Consider the following 24,268-nt stretch of genomic DNA (forward strand, 5'->3'; position numbering starts at 1 on the left):
AATGCAATAAGTAAAAATCCCGTCTGTCTGTTGCTTCTGTGGCATGAATGTTTTCATTAAGGTATAATGAAGTTTTCTTTGCATTCTTGGCAAGGCCAGATTAAGAGCCCAGTGGGCCTGGTGCTGACAATTATGATGGGCCTATTTACAGAATTGTATCGACCAAAAACACAAACAATCATACCTCCCAAGCATCATGTATTTGATGGAGATGGTGTTGGAGGGAAACTCAAAGGATGCAGCTATACAAAAAAACACATACTCTATGCCAGGGGTAGGCAACCTACGGCACTAGTGCCATGCACGGCATTCGAGGTGTCTTTCCACGGCACTCAAGGCTGCTAGAGCCAAACAGGGTCTGGCCTATCAGGAGTCTCAGTGAAACTTCAGATATCTGCTAATACAAAGAGGTAGTGAAGGACAATCCTCAATTTATGCATTGCAGCACGTAGAGGTAGTGATCTCAGATCACTTCCTCCCAGCACTTGTGAATAGGAATCCACACTGTAGTAGAGCAGCCCACAGCTGATGTTGCAGCTCCTGTCCTTGACCTGTACCTGCCCAGGCTGGTCCCCACTGGAACCCAGGGAAGCCACCCACACTGCTAGATATACACAGACCTGCAGAATAAGCCTCCGCTCATACAAATAATACTAACAGCCCACACACAAACATACACACAATCCCCACAAACGCAACACCACTAACAATCTACATACATGCACACAATCCCACATGCAGCCTCTCACATGCAAAACCCCAAACAGCCCCCATACACTACCTAACACACAATGTGACATATCCATCTACACACCATTCCACAAGCAGCCCTCATACAAAGCCCACATTCATATGTATCATACACGATACCATAAACTACTAATGAACATATACAATATAATAGCTCATATACGCACAAATACAACGATACAAAGCAATTACAGTATAAATAACACAAACAGAATACAGCAGCACACACACCTCAATTTAAAAAAATAGGATCGTCAGGGCCGTTTGAAGGAATTTGGGGGCCCCAAGCAAAATTGACATGGTGCCCCCCCCCCCCCCCCCCCGCACACAAAGCCTACAGAAACCACAGCACAGCCATACAGTTTAAGTTCACCCACACTTTATTGTTGCGGTCACCGGCCCGCCGAGCCTCACGGTCGTGCCCGACTGGCACGACCGCACCGACTACACGAGCTTACCTGCTCGTCGGCGAGCCGGGAACCGCGCACTTAGTTCTTCCGGGCATCACGCCCGAATCCAATATGGCGCCGACCACGTGGTCGCGTCTATGGATAGCCCCGCCCCCGAGAATTATACTAACGTGTGCGTGACGTCACGACGTCAACGCACACGCACGTTCTGGGGTCAGAGGTCGCCCTCTGACCAATCATAGCTTAGAGAGGGGTATTTAAACCCCTAATTCACCCCAGTACTTTGCCCTGTCGTGGTTTCAGTTTCCTGGTTTCCCGAGAGTGCTATTTTCGTGTTTCTAATTTCCTGGTATCCTGATCCTTGGCGTTTCCCTGGTTATCCTGATCTCTGGTTTCCCTGACTTGACTTGTTTTATCGGTATTGAGTATTTTCTGGCTTCCTTGACCTCGGCTTTCCCTTTGACCATTCTCTGTCTCTAGCGTATTAGTCCGGCCATTCTAAGGTCCGGTTTACGCTCTATCCTGTTATTTTCCTTTTCTTACTTATGTATATGTTTACATAGTTTCTGCGTGCTGGACCACATTACTAGCCGTGACATTACGACAGGGCCATGGATCCTGCAGAACTATGCAAACATATGATCGCCTGTGAAAATAGGGTGGAGGATATGGACCATAGGTTAGACCAATTTGCCCAGGCATTTCAGACCTTGCTCCAGAGGACTGCCTATTTAGAGGTCCCTCCTGTACCACCTGTGGTTCCGCCACCTGTAGTGGTTCCCGTACCACATAAACCACCGTCCATAACCTTGTCACCGCCCCCTCGTTATGGAGGTGATTCTAAGGAATTCAGAGTTTTTTTAAACCAAATTGAATACCACTTTGAGGCCTCTCCAGGTTCATTCCCAACAGATAGATCTAAAATAGGCTATCTGATGAACCAATTAACTGGAAAAGCCTTGACCTGGGCTAACCCCTTATGGGAAAGTGGTGACGCAGTAGCCCGTGATTACAGTACCTTTCTTACGGCTTTTAAGGCTACGTTTGAACCTAAAGGCAGGGAGAAGAACGCTGCCAAAGCCCTTATGAGAATCAAGCAAGGCAGTCGTTCTGTAGCCGATTATGCCATAGAGTTCAGGACATTGGCGTCTGAGGTTGATTGGACCAATAGTGGTCTGGTGGCTGCTTTCTCTGAAGGTCTAGCTGAGAGTATACAAGATGAGACCACAGCTAGAGACCTTCCGGTTAATCTTAATGAGTTTATTGCCTACATGATAGACATTGATAACCGGCTCAGAGAGAGAGAGAAAAACAAACAACGTAACAGACGTTCTAATTTGTCCATAGCTCCTCGTTTCTCTAACCCAGTGGTGAGTAGCCAAACGCCTCTTCCAGAACCTGAACCCATGCAATTGGGCAGCGCTAAACTCACTGAGGCAGAGAGACAACACAGACGTAACGAGGGGCTATGTATGTATTGTGGCAAGAAAGGACATCTAAGATCGTCATGCCCGGTTCGGCCGGAAAACTTGCACACCTAAGGCACGTACGGGGACCGACCTTAGGTGTGATGTATATGTCCCCTAAATTGACTAAGAACCGTTTCCTTGTCAAAGTAACCTTGTCTTTCAAGAACACTACTGTTCAGTGTGAAGCTATGATTGACTCTGGGGCAGCGGAGAATTTCCTAGACAAAGAATTCTCTTTAAAACATCTCCTGCCCTTATAACAAAAAGAGAAACCTATAGCAGTCGAGGCCATTGATGGAAGGCCTCTTACCCAGCCTTTCATCACACACGAAACTATGCCAATCACTGTTTCAGTGGGTATTCTCCACTCTGAAGAAATGACCTTTCAAATCATATCTTCACCTACAGTTCCGATAATACTCGGTTTCCCTTGGCTACTGAAACACAATCCACGTTTGGATTGGATTGAAGGAGAGATTGTGAGTTGGGGTGAGAGATGCAAAGGTGTTTGCTTTAACCCCTTAAGGACCAAGTGTCCGGAATAAAAGGGAATCATGACATGTCACACATGTCATGTGTCCTTAAGGGGTTAAGCAAATCCCACAACCTATTGGTACCATTAATGTTCCTATTGCACCTCCCTTGACCACACAAATTCCGCCGCAGTATATGGATTTGAAAGAAGTATTTAACAAGGTCCAGTCATAAGGATTACCTCCTCATAGACCTTATGACTGTACTATAAACTTATTACCAGGGACTATGCCTCCCAAGGGAGGAGTTTATGCCTTGTCCCCCCAGGAAAATCTTTGTTTGGAGGAATATATTAAGGATGCTCTCAGAAAGGGTCATATCCGTAGATCCTCCTCACCAGCCGGGGCTGGGTTCTTCTTTGTCTCTAAAAAAGAAGGAGATCTACGCCCCTGTATCGATTATAGGGGTTTGAATAGGATTACCATAAAAAATGCCTACCCTATTCCCCTTATATCAGAGCTGTTTGACAGATTGAAGGGAGCTCGAGTCTTTACTAAGCTCGATCTCCGAAGTGCATACAATCTAGTCAGGATTAAGGACGGTCACGAATGGATGACCGCATTTAACACCAGAATGGGACATTACGAATACCTGGTTATGCCGTTTGGATTATGTAACGCTCCAGCGGTATTCCAGGATTTTATTAACGATGTCCTAAGAGAGTACCTTCACATGTTCGTTCTAGTGTACTTGGACGACATTCTCATCTATTCCCCAGACCTAGAGACACATCACGAACATGTGAGAATTGTACTGAAAACCCTGTTACAGAACGGCCTTTACTGTAAACTGGAGAAATGCCAGTTTGACCAAACGGAGATACAATTCCTTGGATACGTTATATCTCCGTCTGGTTTCCAGATGGATCCCCGCAAACTGGAGGCAGTCTTACAGTGGCCATTACCCAAGGGCCTTAAAGCTACTCAACGCTTTATAGGTTTTGCGAATTACTACCGCAAATTCATAAAGGGATTTTCCTCCGTGATTTCCCCTATAACAAATTTAAACAAAAAAGGAGCAAATATATATGTATATATATATATATAGATATATATGTATATCTTGGCCCAAAGAAGCAAGAGAGGCATTTGCACGGTTAAAATCTTTATTTTCCTCAGCACCTGTCCTGACCCATCCTGATCCAACCAAACCATTTATCCTAGAGGTGGATGCGTCAGAAACAGGAGTTGAAGCCATTCTGTCTCAAAGAGAAAGTCCTGATACGCCTTTACATCCCTGTGGATTTTACTCTCGCAAACTCACACCTGCAGAGAAGAATTATGACATAGGGAATAGGGAACTTTTGGCCATTGTACTTGCCCTTAAGGAATGGAGGCATCTCTTGGAAGGTTCCAAAGAGCCACTTTTGATCTTTACTGATCATAAGAATTTGGCTTATATTGGGGACGCTAAGAGACTGTCCTCTCATCAGGCTAGATGGTCATTGTTCCTCTCCCGATTCAATTTCGTAATTACGTACAGGCCTGGTACTAAAAACACCAAGGCAGATGCACTTTCTAGGCAGTTTGAGACAGATGAAGTTCAGGAACAGGTGATATATCCTATTATACCTCCTGAATGCCTCATTGCCACTACAGTTTCCGAAGTGTCTTCTCCACTTTTCTGTGCCATAATAGCAGATCAAACTCAGGCACCTGTGGGAAAACCTCCGGACAAACTGTATGTGTCACCTCAGTTTCGAAAAAAGGTATTAGATATGTTCCATGACAACCTCACAGCGGGCCATCCTGGAGTCCATAAAACTCTCTCTGCCATCTCCAGGAGGTTTTGGTGGCCTGCTCTTAGAAACGATATCAAAGATTATGTTGGGGCATGTCAAATATGTGCCGTTTCTAAAGTTCCTCCTAGGTCACCTCCTGGACTGTTACAACCACTGCCCATACCTAGTGCTCCATGGACCCACTTGGTCATGGATTTCATTGAGGATCTACCCAGTTCAAACGGGTTTAATACAGTCCTTATGGTTATTGATAGATTCACGAAGATGGCACATTTTGTCCCACTTAAAAAATTACCATCTGCTCAAGATCTAGTTCAAATATTCTTGAGAGAGATCTTTCGGTTGCACGGTGTACCCAAAAGCATAGTATCTGACAGAGGTACCCAGTTTGTTTCTAGGTTTTGGCGTTCCTTTTGCAAACAATTGGGCTTCGAACTCTCCTTTTCGTCAGCATATCATCCTCAAACAAATGGAGCAGCAGAGAGAGCGAATCAGTCTTTAGAAGCCTATTTACGTTGCTTTAAAAATGCCAATCAATCTAACTGGTATGAGCTCTTACCCATGGCTGAGTTCGCCAGGAACAACGCCACTCATGAATCTTCTAATCATAGTCCATTCTTTGTAAATCAGGGTTATCACCCCGCTGTTTTTCCTTCTGCATTCTCAGACACGGAAATCCCTGCTTTGAACACCCGTTTAGAATCGATTCATGATACCTGGGATTCCGTCCATTCAGCTCTGCAAAAAGCCTCATTACGAGCAAAGGTCCAAGCTGACAAAAAACGGGGCGCTAATCCTGTGTATCTTCCAGGTGACAGGGTGTGGCTCTCCACAAAATATATCAAGCTTAAGGTCCCGTCCATGAAATTTGCCCCTCGATACATAGGTCCCTTTCGAGTTACCCAACGTATTAATCCAGTGACCTATTCTTTGGCACTACCGGCTCATATGAGAATAGCGAATACTTTCCATGTGTCTCTGCTCAAGCCCCTTACTTGCAATCGCTACACCAGGGTATCCACTCCTCCGCCGCCCTTGGTAGTGGGTGATCAAGAAGAATACGAAGTCCGTTCTATCATGGACTCCAAATTATCCAGAGGTGTCTTGTCCTATCTCGTTGACTGGAAGGGTTATGGTCCCGAGGAACGTTGTTGGGTTCCTGCTGACCGGGTCCATGCGCCCCGTCTTATCCGGTCATTTCACAACCGCTTTCCTCTTAAGCCGGGTCCTTCCCGCCCGGTGCACGGTCTTCGAGTGGGGGATACTGTTGCGGTCACCGGCCCGCCGAGCCTCACGGTCACGACCGGCACGACCGCACCGACTACACGAGCTTACCTGCTCGTCGGCGAGCCGGGAACTGCGCACTTAGTTCTTCCGGGCATCACGCCCGAATCCAATATGGCGCCGACCACGTGGTCGCGTCTATGGATAGCCCCGCCCCCGAGAATTATACTAACGTGTGCGTGACGTCACGACGTCAACGCACACGCACGTTCTGGGGTCAGAGGTCGCCCTCTGACCAATCATAGCTTAGAGAGGGGTATTTAAACCCCTAATTCACCCCAGTACTTTGCCCTGTCGTGGTTTCAGTTTCCTGGTTTCCCGAGAGTGCTATTTTCGTGTTTCTAATTTCCTGGTATCCTGATCCTTGGCATTTCCCTGGTTATCCTGATCTCTGGTTTCCCTGACTTGGCTTGTTTTTATCGGTATTGAGTATTTTCTGGCTTCCTTGACCTCGGCTTTCCCTTTGACCATTCTCTGTCTCTAGCGTATTAGTCCGGCCATTCTAAGGTCCGGTTTACGCTCTATCCTGTTATTTTCCTTTTCTTACTTATGTATATGTTTACATAGTTTCTGCGTGCTGGACCACATTACTAGCTGTGACATTTATATAAATAAAAAAGGTTTACAGTGCAAATACTGCTGTTGCATATAATGTGCATAAAACTTGAACATTTTCAACAATTAAATTCCCTGTGTTCTCCTCATCTCCCCTTCTCCTCACCCCCCTCCCTGTGTTCTCCTCATCTCCCCTTCTCCTCACCCCCTCCCTGTGTTCTCCTCATCTCCCCTTCTCCTCACCCCCCTCCCTGTGTTCTCCTCATCTCCTCTTCTCCTCACCCCCCTCCCTGTGTTCTCCTCATCTCCCCTATTCCTCACCCCTCCTACCAGTGTTCTCCTCATCTCCTCATCTCCCCTTCTCCTCACCCCCGGTGTTCTCCTCATCTCCCCTTCTCCTCACCCCCCCCGTGTTCTCCTCATCTCCCCTTCTCCTCACCCCCCCCCCCCTCCCTGTGTTCTCCTCATCTCCCCATCCCTGCTCCCTGTGTTCTCCTCATCTCCCCATCCCCGTGTTCTCCTCATCTCCCCATCCCCCTCCCTGTGTTCTCCTCATCTCCCCATCCCCGTGTTCTCCTCATCTCCCCATCCCCCCTCCCTGTGTTCTCCTCATCTCCCCTTCTCCTCACCATCCCCCTCCCTGTGGTCTCCTAATCTCTCCTTCTCCTCACCTCCCCCCTCCCTGTGGTCTCCTAATCTCCCCTTCTCCTCACCTCCCCCTCCCTGTGTTCTCCTCATCTCCTCACCCCCGTGTTCTTCTTACTCCTCCCCCCTCCCTGTGTTCTTCTTACTCCTCCCCCTCCCTATGTTCTTCTTACTACTCCCCCCATGTTCTTCTTACTACTCCCCCATGTTCTTCTTACTACTCCCCCCTCCCTATGTTCTTCTTACTACTCCCCCCTCCCTATGTTCTTCTTACTACTCCCCCCTCCCTATGTTCTTCTTACTACTCCCCCCTCCCTATGTTCTTCTTACTACTCCCCCCATGTTCTTCTTACTACTCCCCCATGTTCTTCTTACTACTCCCCCCTCCCTATGTTCTTCTTACTCCTCCCCATGTTCTTCTTACTCCTCCCCCTCCCTATGTTCTTCTTACTACTCCCCCATGTTCTTCTTACTACTTCTTACTTACTCCCCTCCCACCCTCCCTGTGTCCTTCTTATTCCCCTCCCTCTGTGTCCTTTTTACTCCCCTCCCCGTGTCCTTTTTACTCCCCCGCCTATGTTCTTTTTACTCCCCCCCCCTCCATTCTTCTCACCTCCCCTTCCCTGTAGCGTGGCCGAGCTCAGGGTGCACTTCCTGTCAGTCCGGCCGGGAACAGGAAACTGAATCTCCTGTACCGCGTGGTACCCGGCCGGACTGACAGGAGGAAGAGGAGCTCGGCCACGCTACAGGGAAGGGGAGGTGACGAGAGAGGCAGTGCTGCAGCCGCCTGAGGCTCTCTATAGAGCGCTCAGGTGGCTGCAGCCTTATAGGAAGCGCCGGCCCTGCTTGGGGGCCCAGGCCAGCTCGGGACCCAAAGCAATTGCTTGGTTAGCTTGCCTGGTAGCGACGAGCCTGAGGATCGGCACGCTACGGGACATCACAATCCTATATCGGCACAGTGCTGCTAAAAGGTTGCCTACCCCTGCTCTATGCTAATCTCTCTCTAATTTAGGCTTTCATCTTTCAAGTAAATCCATACCCCCTAACAGCACTATCCAGTGAAGCAGGAAGTCAATGTGCAGGGTAAAAGGTTGTGCCACTGGCGCGAATCACGTGACCAGACTTGCCAAAAGGGGTGAACATGCCCAAAAAGGGGGCATGTTTGTCCAAAGAATTAGAAGGCCATCCTGGCATGAATGCATGTCAGGCTGCCTGCCAATCATGCAGGCTGTCCAACTAAGGGCATACTATGCAGGCAGCACCCTGAGCTTGACATAAATGCATCAAATGATGTGCCTACTCCACGCTTTCTAAGGACTGTCCCCTAGCACTCACATGTCCACTTGTCTCCTTATCATCTTACTAGCAGGCAGAAGTTCCTGGTATATAGTCTGGGACAGAGAAAATGTGTATGTAGTGAGTGTAGAAGAAAGGGGACATGCCACAATGTTAGAGAGACCAAAGTCTGCATTACCTAAACTAATTTTATTGTCAGCCAGTCCACACAAGTTTTGTTTTCATGCATCCCTCTTAAGCTTCCAAATTTAAAGGGACACTATAGTCCCCAGAACAACTACAGCTTATTGTATTTGTTCTGGTAAGTAAAATCATTTCCTCCAGTTTTTTTTGCAGTAAACACTGTCTTTTTAGAGAAAATAACTCTGATATCCACTCTTTAGATGGCTGCTAGAGGTGCCTTCTGGGGCAGTACTGCCTAGTGTGCAGCACTACCATTCAGTGTCTCCACCCTCTGCATGCAGAACTTTCCTCATAGAGATGCATTGAATCAATTTATCCTCATGATGAGATGCTGATTGGCATGGGCTATGTTTGACTTGTGCTGGCTCTGCCCCTGATCTCCCTAGTTGACAGTCTCAGCCAATCCTATGGGGAAGCATTGTAATTTGCTCAGACCACCACTTCTGATGATGTCAGCAGACAGAGCCAGCAGCTGCAGACTTGAATACAAGTAAGAGTTTAGTATATTTAGGGAGGCAAGAGGGGGCCAGGGGGGCTAAATAGTGGTTTTAACATAATAAGGTTCGAAATACATGATTGTGTTCCTGACCCTATAGTGTTCCTTTAACCCCTTAAGGACCAAACTTCTGGAATAAAAGGGAATCATGACATGTCACACATGTCATGTGTCCTTAAGGGGTTAAGCAAGAGTATGTAAAGAGTAGTTAGGGTTGCCACCTTTCTTGGAAAAAAATACCAGCCTTATACATTTGTATAAATAATTAGTTATGCGTGACATCACATGATGTAAATCACAAGGAGTGACATAAGAGAAAATTCTGTAAAATCACCAACAAACTACTCACAGTTTGATTCTGCTGTATAGATGGACTGCTCCCAGTGGGGTCTCCCTGTCTCCCAATGTCTCAGTCTCGCAAGTCACCCAGTCTCTCAGTGTCCCTATGTATCACAGTGTCAGTGTCCCCATGTTGCCCAGTCCCCTAGTCTCCCAGTGTCTCAGTGTTCCCATTTCTTCCAGTGTCCCCATGTCTCACTGTGTCCCCATGTCACTGAGAGACCCGGTGACACTGAGACACTTGTGGACACAGGGAGACATGGAGACACTGAGTCACTAGGGACACTGGGAGACATGGGGAAACTGGGAGCCATGGGGACACTGAGACACTAGGGACACTGAGACATGGGGACACAGACACTGGGAGACTAGGGGACACTGAGAGACTAGGGGAGACTGTGTCCCTAGTGTCCCGTGTCCCAATGTCTTAGTGTCTCCCAATGTCCCTATGTCTCAGTGTCCCCATGTGTCTCAGTGTCCCCATTTCTCCCAGTGTCCCCTAGTGTCTCAGTGCCCCCCGTATTTTCCAGTGTCCCCAAGTGTCTCAGTGTCCCCAGGTCTCCCAGTATCCCCTAGTGTCTGTGTCCCCATGTGTCCCCTAGTTTCTCAGTGTCCCTTAGTGTCTCAGTGTCCACATGTATCCATGCTGCCTTTCCCCCATCCCTCACTTACTTGAGCTGTAGAGCTGCTGTGTGGACTCTCTATGCTGTGTAACTGCTCCCCCACGGATCAGTGAGTAGTAGAGAAAGGCAGGGAGGGATATGCTGTTACTTCCTATACCTGCCTCTCTCCACACACAGTGACCCCTACTGGCCGGAGCTGGTATTGCAGAGCAATTTCCGTTTATACTGAGAAAAATACCTGCATTTTTATTGCCGGTATTACTGCAATACTGGTACTGGACAGGCAGCCTCAAATACCAGCTGTGCCAGTCAAATACCAGTCAGGTGGAAAACCTAAGAGTAGTGTGTGGAAAAAAAAATAATTTTTTAAATGGGCCTATTTCATGGGCCTGGGCCTGGAGCTGCAGCTCCATCAGCCCCTATGTTAATCCAGCCCTGATTATTGGAATTATTATTTTTTTTTTTTAATAATTTATTTTATTTTTATTTGACACATATACAAAACATTTCCATCCACAATAGTAAAACATAAACCATTTTCTTCACAATGCATAACATATATAATTATTATATTGCAAGATTCCCAATAGTGAATATTCCAACTCACTTCTCTTGTAAACAGAAATGTTATCACAAAAATTTAACCCATGTAGCATGATAACATGATTACCAAACAGGCCAATATGTTATCCAACCCTTTTCTCTAAAACCCAAGTGCATTATGCTTAACCATATAAAACAACCCCATTTCTTACTTACACATAAAACACTACAATATTGGCTAGTTGTCTTCATATACCTTCATTACTATAGTAGACATAACTCACATTACAAAAACAAAAACTCACATGCGTTGCATACTCCACTTGGGGAATAACAGTGGACCCTCTATTTTATTGCTTCTTAATTTAATGGACCAAAAAAAGAAAAGAAACGAGAAAAAAAAAGTAATTCTAAATACTCTGTCCAGGGGTTTGTGTATCTGAACTCTCCATTTTTTTTCTCCAAAAATTACTGATATCTCTAATTTTGCCTGTCTGGTATCCTAGGGCCTCCATAGTTAATTGATATTGGACTTGTGAGTACAGTTGGACCTGTGTAAAATTCACACTGCTCTTCCAACTCCTAGCAATTATTATTTTTACCGCTGCCACAAAGTGGACATATATAAATCTTTCTCTAAATTGAAGTGATTGTAGATTTAGATGGAATAAACCATTATGAGGGCCCCTAGGTATATTTCCCTCTATTATATATTCCAATGTCTCAAAGGCCATTTACCACAGCCTTTTCACCTTACTACATTCCCACCAAATATGTCCAAAAGTCCCTTCCGTTTCATTACATCTCCAGCACATTGGAGAGTTGGAGGTATACATTTTAGTCATTCTGGTGGGAACTAAATACCAGCGGTTCATTAATTTAAATAGTATCTCAAGAATACTCAAACAGTGGACTATTTTACTTGTTTGTATTAACACTTGGTCCCATTCAGTCTTAAAAATCTGTACATTTAGTTCTTTACTCCATTTCTGAATATTTACATTCATAATTGGTGCTTTATTTTTTTAAATTCTTCATTTTTGTTGTGCGGATGGTCATAACATGTCAACAGACACCACAACAGCGTATTCCAAGTTTTATACAGAGTAGACAGTGGCATTGTAAACTGCACATTTTTTATATTGAACAGATAAATAACCAGTTAAGTAGTCCGTGGAAAGTTAAATGAGAGTAGCTGAAATAGACGCGGTACTCACACATATCTAAGGTATAGAGCGAGGCATCAGATGTGGTTAGTGCCAGCAACTCGAACACGAGTGAGTATATGAGGTGAGGCCTATATGAGACTGGTGTGACATATATGTCGGCAAGACACAGATTATAGGCAGGTAAGTTGTGAGACATTTAGATAGGTAGGGCCATTGCAACAGTATTATACACGTTACCCTACGTCTATGTTACAGAGAAAGCTGTCACGTGATGGTAATGCATTTTCATCATTAAAATAACAACATAACTTAAAATGAACTTATAACAACATGTTAAACTTCGGTGGTGAGGGGGGTTTCTTTACGTTGGATGCATGAGCATGGTTTGCTACCTGGGCTTAATGGGCAAGATAGGTATGCTATGTGGTGTTGAGTAAGCTCGCTTTTCTGGGTCAAGTACCCAGGTACTGGCTGCCGTGCCTCTGCATTGGTAACACATTTGCGTGGTAAGGGCTTATTGCTTAAGAATTGAAAGTTAAAAGTTAGAGGTTCGCCTTGAGGCACGGGCATAATACCCTAGGAGAGAAAAGGAAAATACCCTGGCCACTTGCGTACAAGTGCTGCCAGCTACATGGACATACTGCTTTCTACCTAGCCCCCTTCATGTCAGTCTACAGGGTTACACAGGTATCATAATAATGCAATGAAGCTATGCAGAAATAAGTCTGACTAAGTTAAAATAATATAAAAAATAGTATGGTGAATAAGATGAGAGAGCCATCCGAGGCGTGTGGAGTGTCCCGTGAGTCTATCAGGTCCGAGGGGCTTGTCAGCCGTGTCCTCCAGCCGATGTCTATGGAGGGGCTTATGTAGCCGATCCGCTGTAGCTGGGTGCTCGGTTCGGGGGTCAGCAGTGTGGTTTTAAGCACTATTCGTCGTGTCACGGGCATTAGGTGTGGGCCTCCGTGTTTCTCTGCTTATGGGTTCCTTTTCAGGCGGTAGTCCACAGGAGGAAGGGGGTCGGGAATGCATGGGAGTCCAGTTGCCTTACCCTCGGGTTTGGACCTTTTGGGGAGTCATGGGTCGTGGGTCCAGCTCTAGCGGTTAGCGCTTGGTCCCTGGGCACGAAGTCACGGGTAGCCCCGGGGTCCCAGCCGTGAGGATGTGTCAGGCCCAGCGAGTCTGATGGCAGACCTAATGCAAGTGGCGTGATGCCTCCGGCAGGTCACGTATGGTGATGGTGGTGTCTCTACGTGGTATCTGCAATGAGCGAGACTGGCTCCATCGATAGCTGATGGTTTTCTTGCGTAGGAGGGAGGTAAGCTGTTGGAGCGACCTTCGCCATGCAAGGGTTCCCCCCGACAGGTCAGCGAAGAAGGTTAAAGGCATTCCTTCAAAATCGTAGGGAGTTTGCCCCCTGATGGCCGCCATTACTGCTGCCTTGTCTCTGAGGGTCTGGAACTGCATTATTATGTCCCTGGAGGCTGCGGTTGGTGCCTTGATTGGCTTCGGGAGACGAAATATGCCCTCCAGTGATATTGTTTTAGCCTGCCTCTGCGTGAGTATGGCTGTCAGGAGGCGCCTCGCGAAGTGTGGGAGTTCTTCTGGCGGCACCGTCTTCCCGACACCTCTGAGTTTTATGTTCCGCTGTCTCCACTTATCTTCTAGCGTGTCAAATCTGCTCTCATGCTTTGCGTTCTGTTTCGTGAGCTCTTCCACCCGTTGTGTTAGCACTTTAATTTGCTGTGTGTGGGTTTGAGTTGTGTGTTCGATCTCTCCAAGGCGGCCTGTCAGGCCCCGCAGGTCCTCCCGGATCAAGGCCACATCCGCCGAGATCTTATTGTGGAAATCCGCCATGATCTCCCTGATGGCTGTTAGGGTGACTGGAGCGGCGTCTGACGATCCATGTGGAGGCGCTGCTCGTGTTGCTGGTTGCCGCACCATTGCCAGCGCGTGGTCTTCGTCGCCTTCCTCCGACATCCCATCAGAGAAGTCGGAGCAGCCGCCATGGAGGGACGCCATCACAGACTCCTGGGCGCCATGTGCCTGCCGCCATAGGTCCCCAATGCTTCTCCCCTGCTGGGGTCGGTCGGGCTTCAGTTTTTTAGTTCAGGTTAGTGTTGGGAGCCTTTATGGTGCCTTTTATTCGTGGGTCACCTCTATTTTAGTTTTTTTTTCCCCGTTTTTAGCCGGAGCTCTGAGGCCCTGCGTCCGTTCGCTTCGGTGGTTAGGCCACGCCCCCCATAATTGGTGCTTTAATCTGAAGAAGAGCACTTCTTGCTTTTGAGGCTATTTGCGGTACTTTCTCATTATTTAATAAAGCAGTCAGATTTTCTAAACCCTCTATAGGTCGAACTAACATAAATTGTTTAATGAAACCTCTAATTCTTAAGTAATTATACCACTCCTTCCTAGGTAACGAAAATTCTTGTATCAAGTTCTCAAACAACTTAATCTTGTCTCCTAATATAATTTGATTTATATAATTTATACCTTTCCCTGACCACTCACTTGTATTTATATTTTTCATCCTTAGCTGTATAACACTAAAGTTAGTTTCCCAATATTTTATTACCTATTCCGCTACTAATCCTCAGCCTTTCCCATTCCAGCAAGATTGATTTCAGACAATTATTTGAGGAACAAACTTTCTTAATTCTTTCATCTCGATTAGTTAACCAAATCAATTGATGCAATTTTTCCATTTCTGACATCTCCATTTCTAGTTGATACCAGCCCTCTTCCTCAGAACTTATGAGTTGCGTCTTATATATATGTAACACCATATTAGCTAAATATGTAATATTCACATTTGGAAAATTTATACCTCCATTCCTACTCTTCTGCATTAAAAGTTGTTTTATTCATTCTTGGCCTTTTTCCTTTCCATATAAAATTATTTATATCTCGTTGTATCATAGCTAACCATGGTTGGGGCATTCTCAGGGGGATCATACGAAAGAGATAAGACCATTTGGGGAGTAAATACGAATTAATCAGGTTAATTCTTCCCCACCAGGATAATTCAACTTGTCTCCCAGATATGACAATTTATTTTTATTACAATTAAAGTTATATCTTTCTTTTATATAGAGTCTACATTCCCTTGAGATGTTAATAGCTAAGAAGGTAGATTTAGTTACGTTAATTTTATAATTTGAAATCAGACTATATTTATTTACTTCATCCATCAAGGCAACCAAGGATTCGACAGGGTCAGTTAAGGTCATAATTAAATCATCCGCATATAGGTTAAGTTTGAATTCTTTGTCTCTATATCTAAAACCTTTTATTCGGGAGTTATGTCTAATATTAATAGCGAGGATCTCCATTGTCATAATATACAGAGTAGGCGACAAAGGACCTCGTTCCATTATTTAATGTAAACCACTCTGCACATATGTTTGGAGCCACTGTTCTTGCCGTTGGACCCTCAAATAACGCAAGAATTGCATTGAGCATCCATCCCCGTATACCGAATTTTTCCATAGTTTTCCTTAAAAAAAAAAAACAACCGACCCTGTCGAAAGCCTTCTCAGCATCCGCTGCCAATAGAAATAAAGATTTTTCATTTCTTCGAGCAGCGTCTATTAAATCTAACAATCTTCTGGAATTATCTACTGGATCTCTCCCCTGTACGAAACCAATTTGATCATTTTTTATGATGTTAACCATGACTCCCTTTAATCTGTGGGCCAAAACTAATGAAAAGATCTTAACGTCTGTGTTGATTAACGAAATGTTAAGGTCTATCATTTTCCACTTTTGAGGGGTCTTTATTTGGCTTAAGGATTGGGAGGATATTTGCTTTCAGCATTTCGGTGGGAAATTTACCTACTGACATTATTTCATTAAACATATTGGTTAAATTCAAGGCTATACGATTTTTGAAGGATTTATAAAATAAATTAGCAAAACCATCTGGACCTGGGGTCTTATCTGGTTTTAAATTACTTATTGCCTTCTCCACTTCTTGAACTGTGATGAGAGCATTTAAATAATTTCTTTGTTCTACCGTAATACTAGGTGTGTCAATTTTACTCAAATAATCCTCTTCTATTGCTATCGGAGGAGTTAAATTATACAAAGCCTCATAATACTTGTTGAATCTCTGTCCTATCTTTTTGGGGTCCAATTATTCACCTTCATCATCCAGTATCTTCACTATCTTACTGGATCCAATTTTATCTCTTAGCTTTTTTGTCATTATTCTATCTGCTCGGTTCCCCTTATAATAATAGTTAGATTTAAGTTTATTCAAAACCCTTGCATTCTTTTCTAGAAGGAAATTATTGATTTTGTTCTGAACTATTTTCAGGGCATCTGCATTTTCCTTAGAGGGGGACTGCTTATTCTTAATTGAGGCTTTGTTTAATTCTACTTGAAGCGTCAGGTGGACTTTATTGTTTTCTACTTTGTATCTTGTTTGTATACTTATTATATTACCTCTCATGGCAGATTTAAAGGCACACCAGTTATTTATGTATGAAGTATCATTCGGATCATACACAAGAAAAAAATCTTCAATTTGTTTATCCAATAATTCCAGATTAATTTTAGATTTTAAAAGATTATCATCTATACGCCAAGTTTCACGATTGGTCCTTGTCCATTGGTTTTTCATCTCCCACATATTATTATTATTATTATTATTATTATTGCCATTTATATAGCGCCAACAGATTCCGTAGCACTTTACAATATTTTGAGAGGGGGGGATGTAACAATAAATAAGACAATTACAAGAAAACTTACAGGAATAATAGGTTGAAGAGGACCCTGCTCAAATGAGCTTACAGTCTATAGGAGGTGGGGTATTAGAAACATTAGGATAGGAAATATCAAGTAGGAGTGAAGCAGAGCTGGAGGAGAGAGCAAAGCACTATCCCATAGGGACAGGTATGTAAGGGAGAGATTACTCTGGGAGGCCATACGCTTTCCTGAAGAGATGGGATTTAAGGCCCTTCTTAAATGATTGAAGACTAGGGGAGAGTCTGATGGCAGTAGGCAAGTTATTCCATAGGAGAGGAGCCGCCCGTGAGAAGTCCTGCAAGCGTGAGTTGGCCGTACGGGTGCGAGCAGCGGTCAGGAGGTGGTCGCGGGCAGAGCGGAGGGTCCGAGGAGGGGCATACCTCTGGATCAGTGAAGAGATATAAGAGGGGCTGGAATTGTTCAGTGCTTTAAATGTATGGGTTAGCACTTTGAATTGACTCCTATAGGATACAGGGAGCCAATGTAAGGACTGGCAGAGGGGCGAGGTGTGAGAGGACCGACTGGATAGGAAAATCAGTCTAGCTGCAGCATTCATTACAGACTGTAGCGGGGCAGTACGGCTTTTGGGGAGACCAATCTGGAGAGGGTTACAGTAATCCATGCGGGAAATTACTAGAGCATGGACAAGCTCCTTGGTAGCATCTTGCGTAAGAAAGGGGCGGATGCGGGCTATGTTTTTGAGTTGGAACCTACAGGACTTGGCAACAAACTGGATGTGAGACTCAAAGGTGAGACCAGAGTCAAGTATGACGCCAAGACAGCGCGCTTGTAGGGATGGACTTATGTGGATATCACTGACTTGAAGGGAGAGTGAGAGAGGAGGATCAGTATTAGGAGGAGGAAAGACAAGGAGTTCAGTTTTAGAGAGGTTAAGTTTGAGAAAGCGTGACGACATCCAGTCAGAGATGGAAGAGAGGCAAGCAGTGACACGTTGCAGGACGGCCGGGGAGAGGTCCGGTGAGGAGAGGTATATCTGAGTGTCATCAGCGTACAGGTGGTAGTTGAATCCAAAAGAGGCAATAAGTTTTCCAAGAGAGGCAGTATAAAGAGAAAATAGAAGGGGACCAAGGACAGAGCCTTGGGGAACTCCAACCGAGACAGGGCGAGGGGAGGAGGTATCCTTGGAAAAGGAGACACTAAATGAGCGTTGGGAGAGATAGGAGGAAAACCAAGAGAGGACAGAGTCACAGAGACCGAGTGATTGAAGAGTTTGAAGGAGGAGAGAATGATCAACTGTGTCAAAGGCAGCAGAGAGGTCAAGGAGAATTAATATGGAGTAGTGACCTTTGGATTTAGCGGAGATTAGGTCATTAGTCACTTTGATAAGAGCGGTCTCAGTAGAGTGGAGAGGGCGGAAGCCAGACTGAAGAGGGTCAAGGAGAGAGTTGGAATTAAGGAAGTGAGACACACGGGTAAAGACAAGTCTTTCCAAAAGCTTTGATGAGTAAGGGAGCAGGGATATGGGACGATAGTTCGAGGGGGAGGACGGGTCAAGAGATGGTTTTTTCAGGATAGGTATTACAGTGGCATGTTTAAGGTCAGCAGGAACAGTGCCAGAAGAGAGAGAGCAGTTAAAGATGTGTGTTAGGATAGGCACAAGACAAGGGGAGAGAGATCTGATGAGGTGAGATGGGACAGGATCAAGTGGGCAAGTGGTGGGGCGAGAGGAATGGAGAAGTGCAGCCACCTCTTGTTCAGTAGCTGGGGAGAAAGTCTGAAGGGTAGGGAAAGCATGATTTATGTGTGGTTGAGAAAGAGAACGGCAAGGAGGGGAGAATTGTTTCCTTAGCTGTTCAATCTTGTCAGTAAAGTAATATGCAAAGCTATCAGCTGTAAGGTTAGTTTGGGGGGTGGCCACAGCAGGGTGGAGAAGGGAATTAAAAGTGTCAAAGAGACGTCTGGGATTGCGGGAGCATGAACTAATGAGAGAGGAAAAGTAGGACTGTTTGTTTAATACTATGATCTGACCAGGTATTATCAAGGATCTTAAAATATTTAATATTTGTTAATGCAATTGCATTCCCCCAAACCATGTCTATTCGAGAGTAAGACAGATGTACACGCGAAAAAACGTATACTCCAATGAATCAGGATTAAGCGTTCTCCATAAATCAAAATAGTCAAATTTCTCTTAATAGATTTCGCTAACTTATCTATTATTTTATGATGTAATAATATTAAAGTAGACTTTTTATCTAGTGTCGAGTCTAATACACTATTAAAATCCCCAGCTATCAAACATATACCTGTTTTAATGGATTCCACTAAGTCTAGTATTTTCTTTAGAGTTGGAGCAGGAAAATCATTAGGGAGATATATATTTGTCAACATATAAGGTATCTCGTTTAATTTACAGCAAACTATAACATATCTACCCTCCTTATCTTTAACTTGGTGCATAATGTCCACTTTTAATGTGTGGGAAAAAACTATTGCTACTCCTCTTTTTTTCTTGTTTCTTCATGAAGCGTGAATCACTGTAGGGAATTTCGATCCACCCCAACCATGGTTATCCATATCTGTCCAGTGTGTTTCTTGAAAGAAACTTCCACTTTATTTGTTAGCATATAATTATAAATTAGAGATTTTTTATTAGGAGAGTTGAGATCCTGGACATTAACCAAAATCATTTTTACCATTGTAAATCATAGAGTAATAATGCCACTGTCCCCAAGTAGATTGCAACGCTTTACATAAAACACAAATAGTCCACATCACATAGACCAAAAATGGCCTTATGGGAAATAATCCCAGTCTGGCCCGACATGACCTGACTCCTGGGAGGTTGTCTCTCAACTCGCCCCCCAGAAACCATTTTTTGTCTTCGTAATATGGTAACCTTAATTACCATATCTCGGTATTTGTGTCAAAATAATGACACTTGGTGGGACAATATAGCTATCAAGAGGGACCGTGATCCTTTTATTTATAAACACCCTTCTCTTCCAAAAGAGGGGAAGAGGAAGAGAGAGAGAGAGAAAAAAATATATCCTTTTATAATCTTGAATGGCTGAATTAACTCTTACTTAAATATATAATCTTCCAGTGCTGCACACCATCTAAAACTGAGTGTATATTTCCTTATGAATATTCTATTATTACCATTTCTTGTGAATATATCAGCGAAAATTATTTATTACCTTATATATTTATTTTTATCTATTGTACATTCCCCCAATTTATTTCCCTCTGTAAATATATATCTTAACACTTTATTTTATTTGCTCGTTTTATACTCCTTGTGCGTAACCTGCTACATTTTAATTCCTTCTTCACCTATAATATTTTATATATTTATATTTTTATCTATTTCTTTTTTTTTTTTACTCTTTTTTTTCTCTATCTTTACTATCGTGATATGCTGTAAAAAGTGATTCCATTGTTGCCTCTTATTTTAGACATTAACCTTCTTTTTCTTTGTGCTATTTTTTCTTCTTCATGTCACGATTCGGGGAACCCAACACGCTAACACACACACAGACACACACACACACAGAAAGTGTGCAGTACCGGACCTTAGAGTGGCCGGGCTAAGCACACACAGAATAGTCAGGAGACAAGCCGAGTAAGGGGAACCAGAAAACAGAATAACGAGAAACAAGCCGAGGTCAAAGGGTAGGAGAAAGTCACAAAGTCAGTATAACAAGCCAGGGAGTACGTAACCAGAAAGCACACGTTCAGTATCAATACTCTAAAGCAAAGACCACAACAGGGCACTAAGAGACAGGAAAGGTAAGTATAAATATCCTTGCCTTAATTCTGATTGGATAACTTCTATACTCCCCACTGTGATTGTTGTACTGTCGCTTTAACGCCGGGTCACGTGAGTGACCCCGGCGTACTGATATGGGTGCCGGCTCCCAGCGTGCAGCGTTAGACATGCTGCCGCTAGGGGGAGGAGGAGAGGACGCGAGCGGCGTGTCAAGAGAAGAGGACGCCGCTCGCCGACCGGTAAGAGGAGGGGGGAGCCCTGACATAACCCCCCCCTCGAGGACCGCCCGGAGGGCGGGAAGCCGAAGGCTTCAAAGGAAACCGCGCATGAAAGGAGCGGATCAAAGAGGGTGCGTCCAAGTCAGAGACAGAAACCCACGACCGCTCCTCCGGGCCGTAACCCTTCCAATCAACCAGATACTGCAACCGGCCTCGAGAGAAACGAGAATCAAGGAGAGCAGCCACCTCATATACGTCACTAGAGACCGCGCGGAGGGCATCGGAACGCCTGAGAGACCCAGAGAACCGATTACAGAGCAAGGGCTTCAAAAGGGAGGTGTGAAAGGTGTTAGGTATGCGCATAGAAGGGGGCAAGGTGTCAGGGTACCTGTTGTCTCTACCTCAGAGGAGGTGAGATACTTAGACGTTCATCCTCTCAGAGGGGTTGACTCACTCGTTCCTCGCAGTTCTCTCGGCCGTTTACACGCCGGCCGCGAGGGACCCGCTTCCTTTTATGACGCGGCGCTCAGTAGCCGACGTCATGACGACAATCCGTTCCGACCTGTCAATCAAGCCCCGACCACGAATCAGGACTCGTCGGGGGCGTGATTACCTATCTAGAACCAGGGTATAAAGTAGCGCTTTATGCATTTGTTCTTTGCCCTGTCGTGGTTCTAGCTTGTCTAGTCACTCAGTGCTCTTGTTATCTATTTGTCTCTTTGGTTTTGACCCGGCTTGTTTGTTCTACCCTGCTTACCTCTATTACCCTTTGACTCGGCTTGTCTCTCGCTTATCTGCTCTCTCGTTCCCTCGACCTCGGCTTGTCTCTAGACCATTCTTTGCTTACTCCTTACGTTAGTCCGGCCATTCTAAGGTCCGGTATACGTACCTACCTCCTGTTTGTACTTTGCGTGTTGGATCCCTGTCCCGATCCTGACATTACGACAGGGCCAATGGATCCTGCAGGTACAAACACTCAGGTTGGTTCTTCCGACTCTAGATTTGAGGCCATGGATCATAGAATGGATCAGATGGCTCTAGCGCTGCAGGCTATTATCTCGTTCTAATAATCAACCAGAAGAGATGCGTACTACATCCATCTCCCCTGTAAGTTCAGGTCTAGAAGTAGCCACAGTAGGTGCTTCTTCCCGTATTACTCCTCCTGTACGTTATGGTGGCTCTCCGGATAGGTGTCGTGTTTTTTTTAAACCAGATAGGTATTCATTTCGAATTACAACCCCGCTCCTACCTTACAGATAGGGCGAAGGTTGGATTCATTATCACACTACTCATTGATAAGGCTCTGAGATGGGCCAATCCATTGTGGGAGAATGATAACCCGTTAGTCTATAATTATAATGCCTTTGTCGCTGCTTTTAGAAGAACTTTTGACCCTCCAGGTAGAAAGGTCAATGCAGCTAGATTATTGTTGCGCCTTAGACAAGATAACCGAACCCTTGTGGATTATGCACTAGAGTTCAGGTCCTTGGCGGCAGAAGTTAAGTGGAATGAACAGGCTTATATAGACGTATTTTTAAACGGATTATCAGATGAAATTCTAGACGAGGTTGCTACAAGAGAGCTTCCTGAAAATTTGGAGGATTTAATTTCTTTTATTTCTCGTATTGATGAACGTTTAAGAGAGAGGCAGAACACTCGAGATAGAACCCGTAGACTTTCCTTTAAACTAGCTCCCTCATTTCAAAGTCCTGAATCCACAACCTCAGCTTTTCCAGAACCTATGCAGATAGGCAATACTCGCCTCTCAGAAGAAGAGAGACAGTACAGGAGAAGGGAAGGGTTGCGTATGTATTGTGGAGTAAGAGGGCACCTACGCCTAAATTGTCCTAATCGCCCGGGAAACGCTCGCACCTAAGTTTCTCTAGAGGACAGGCCTTGGGTGTTTCTATTTTGTCCTCTATACATAATTATAAAGATCACAGGCTTCTGCTACCTGTTTCTTTAGCTTGGGAGAAGGGAGTACTAAAAACTATGGCGTTGGTAGATTCCGGAGCTGCTGAGAGCTTTATTGACCAAGTTTTTGTTACTAAACACTCTATTCCATCCCAGCTAAGGGATACACCCTTGGCCGTTGAGGCCATAGATGGTAGACCATTATCTGAACCTGTTATTTTTCGTGAGACCATACCTGTTAACTTAACTGTTGGTATCCTACACGAGGAAGGTATATCTCTTATGCTTATTTCGTCTCCTTCTGTTCCTATAGTCCTGGGGTATCCGTGGTTAAAGAAACATAACCCTATTATTGATTGGGAACTAGGGGAAATAGTCTCATGGGGTCAGGGTTGCCAGAGCAGGTGCTTACAGAAAGTCTCACCGGTTTGCGTAGTTAACGCACCGGCTAATTCTACCCAGTCTACAGACGTACAAATACCGCCTCTGTACCTGGATTTAAAGGCAGTCTTTGACAAAAAGAATGCTGACACTTTACCTCCACACAGGCCCTTTGACTGCAAGATCAGACAAAGATCTAGACAAAGGATTCATTAGGAGATCCTCCTCTCCTGCCGGGGCCGTTTTTTTTTTTTGTGAATAAGAAGGATGGTACGTTAAGGCCTTGCATTGATTATCGAGGCTTGAATAAAATAACGATTAGAAATGCCTACCCGATTCCTTTGATTACTGAGCTCTTTGATCGTCTAAAAGGCTCCAAGATTTTCACCAAGTTAGATCTCAGAGGGGCGTATAACTTGGTGAGAATTCAGCAGGGAGACGAGTGGAAAACAGCGTTCAATACCCGATATGGGCACTATGAGTACACGGTAATGCCTTTTGGGCTCTGTAATGCACCGGCAGTATTTCAGGACCTGATCAATGAAGTTCTTAGGGAATTTCAACAAGATTGCGTTATTGTATATTTGGATGATATACTAATACACTCTAGAGAAATTGAGACCCACCACAGACAAGTCAGAAGGGTATTGCGCAAACTTCTACAACATGGGTTGTACTGCAAATTGGAGAAATGTAGTTTTGACCAATCTCAGATAAACTTTCTTGGTTAGGTGATTTCTGGGGACGGGTTTAAAATGGATCCGGATAAACTCCAGTCTATTTTAGAATGGCCATTACCCAGGGGTCTCAAAGCCATTCAGAGGTTTATTGGATTCTCCAATTATTATAGGCGTTTCATTAAAGGATACTCTTCTATTATTGCTCCTATTACCAATATGACCAGACAGGGGGCTGACACTAAGACTTGGTCTACTGAAGCTCTCGTTGCTTTCAAGACTCTCAAGGAACTTTTTGCTTCTGCACCAATTTTAGTTCACCCTGATACGACTTTGCCTTTTCTACTCGAGGTAGACGCCTCAGAGACAGGTTTAGGCGCTATCTTGTCTCAAAGGTTAGGTGTGGATAAACCGTTACATCCATGTGTTTTTTTTTCCAAGAAATTATCTGGGCCTGAAAGCAGATATGACATTGGTGACAGGGAACTACTAGCGGTCATCATGGCTTTAAAGGAGTGGAGGCATTTATTGGAAGGGACCTTGCATCCTGTTACTA

This window comes from Pelobates fuscus, chromosome 6, assembly GCF_036172605.1.
Source record: "Pelobates fuscus isolate aPelFus1 chromosome 6, aPelFus1.pri, whole genome shotgun sequence".
NCBI classification, from domain to species: Eukaryota; Metazoa; Chordata; class Amphibia; order Anura; family Pelobatidae; genus Pelobates; species Pelobates fuscus.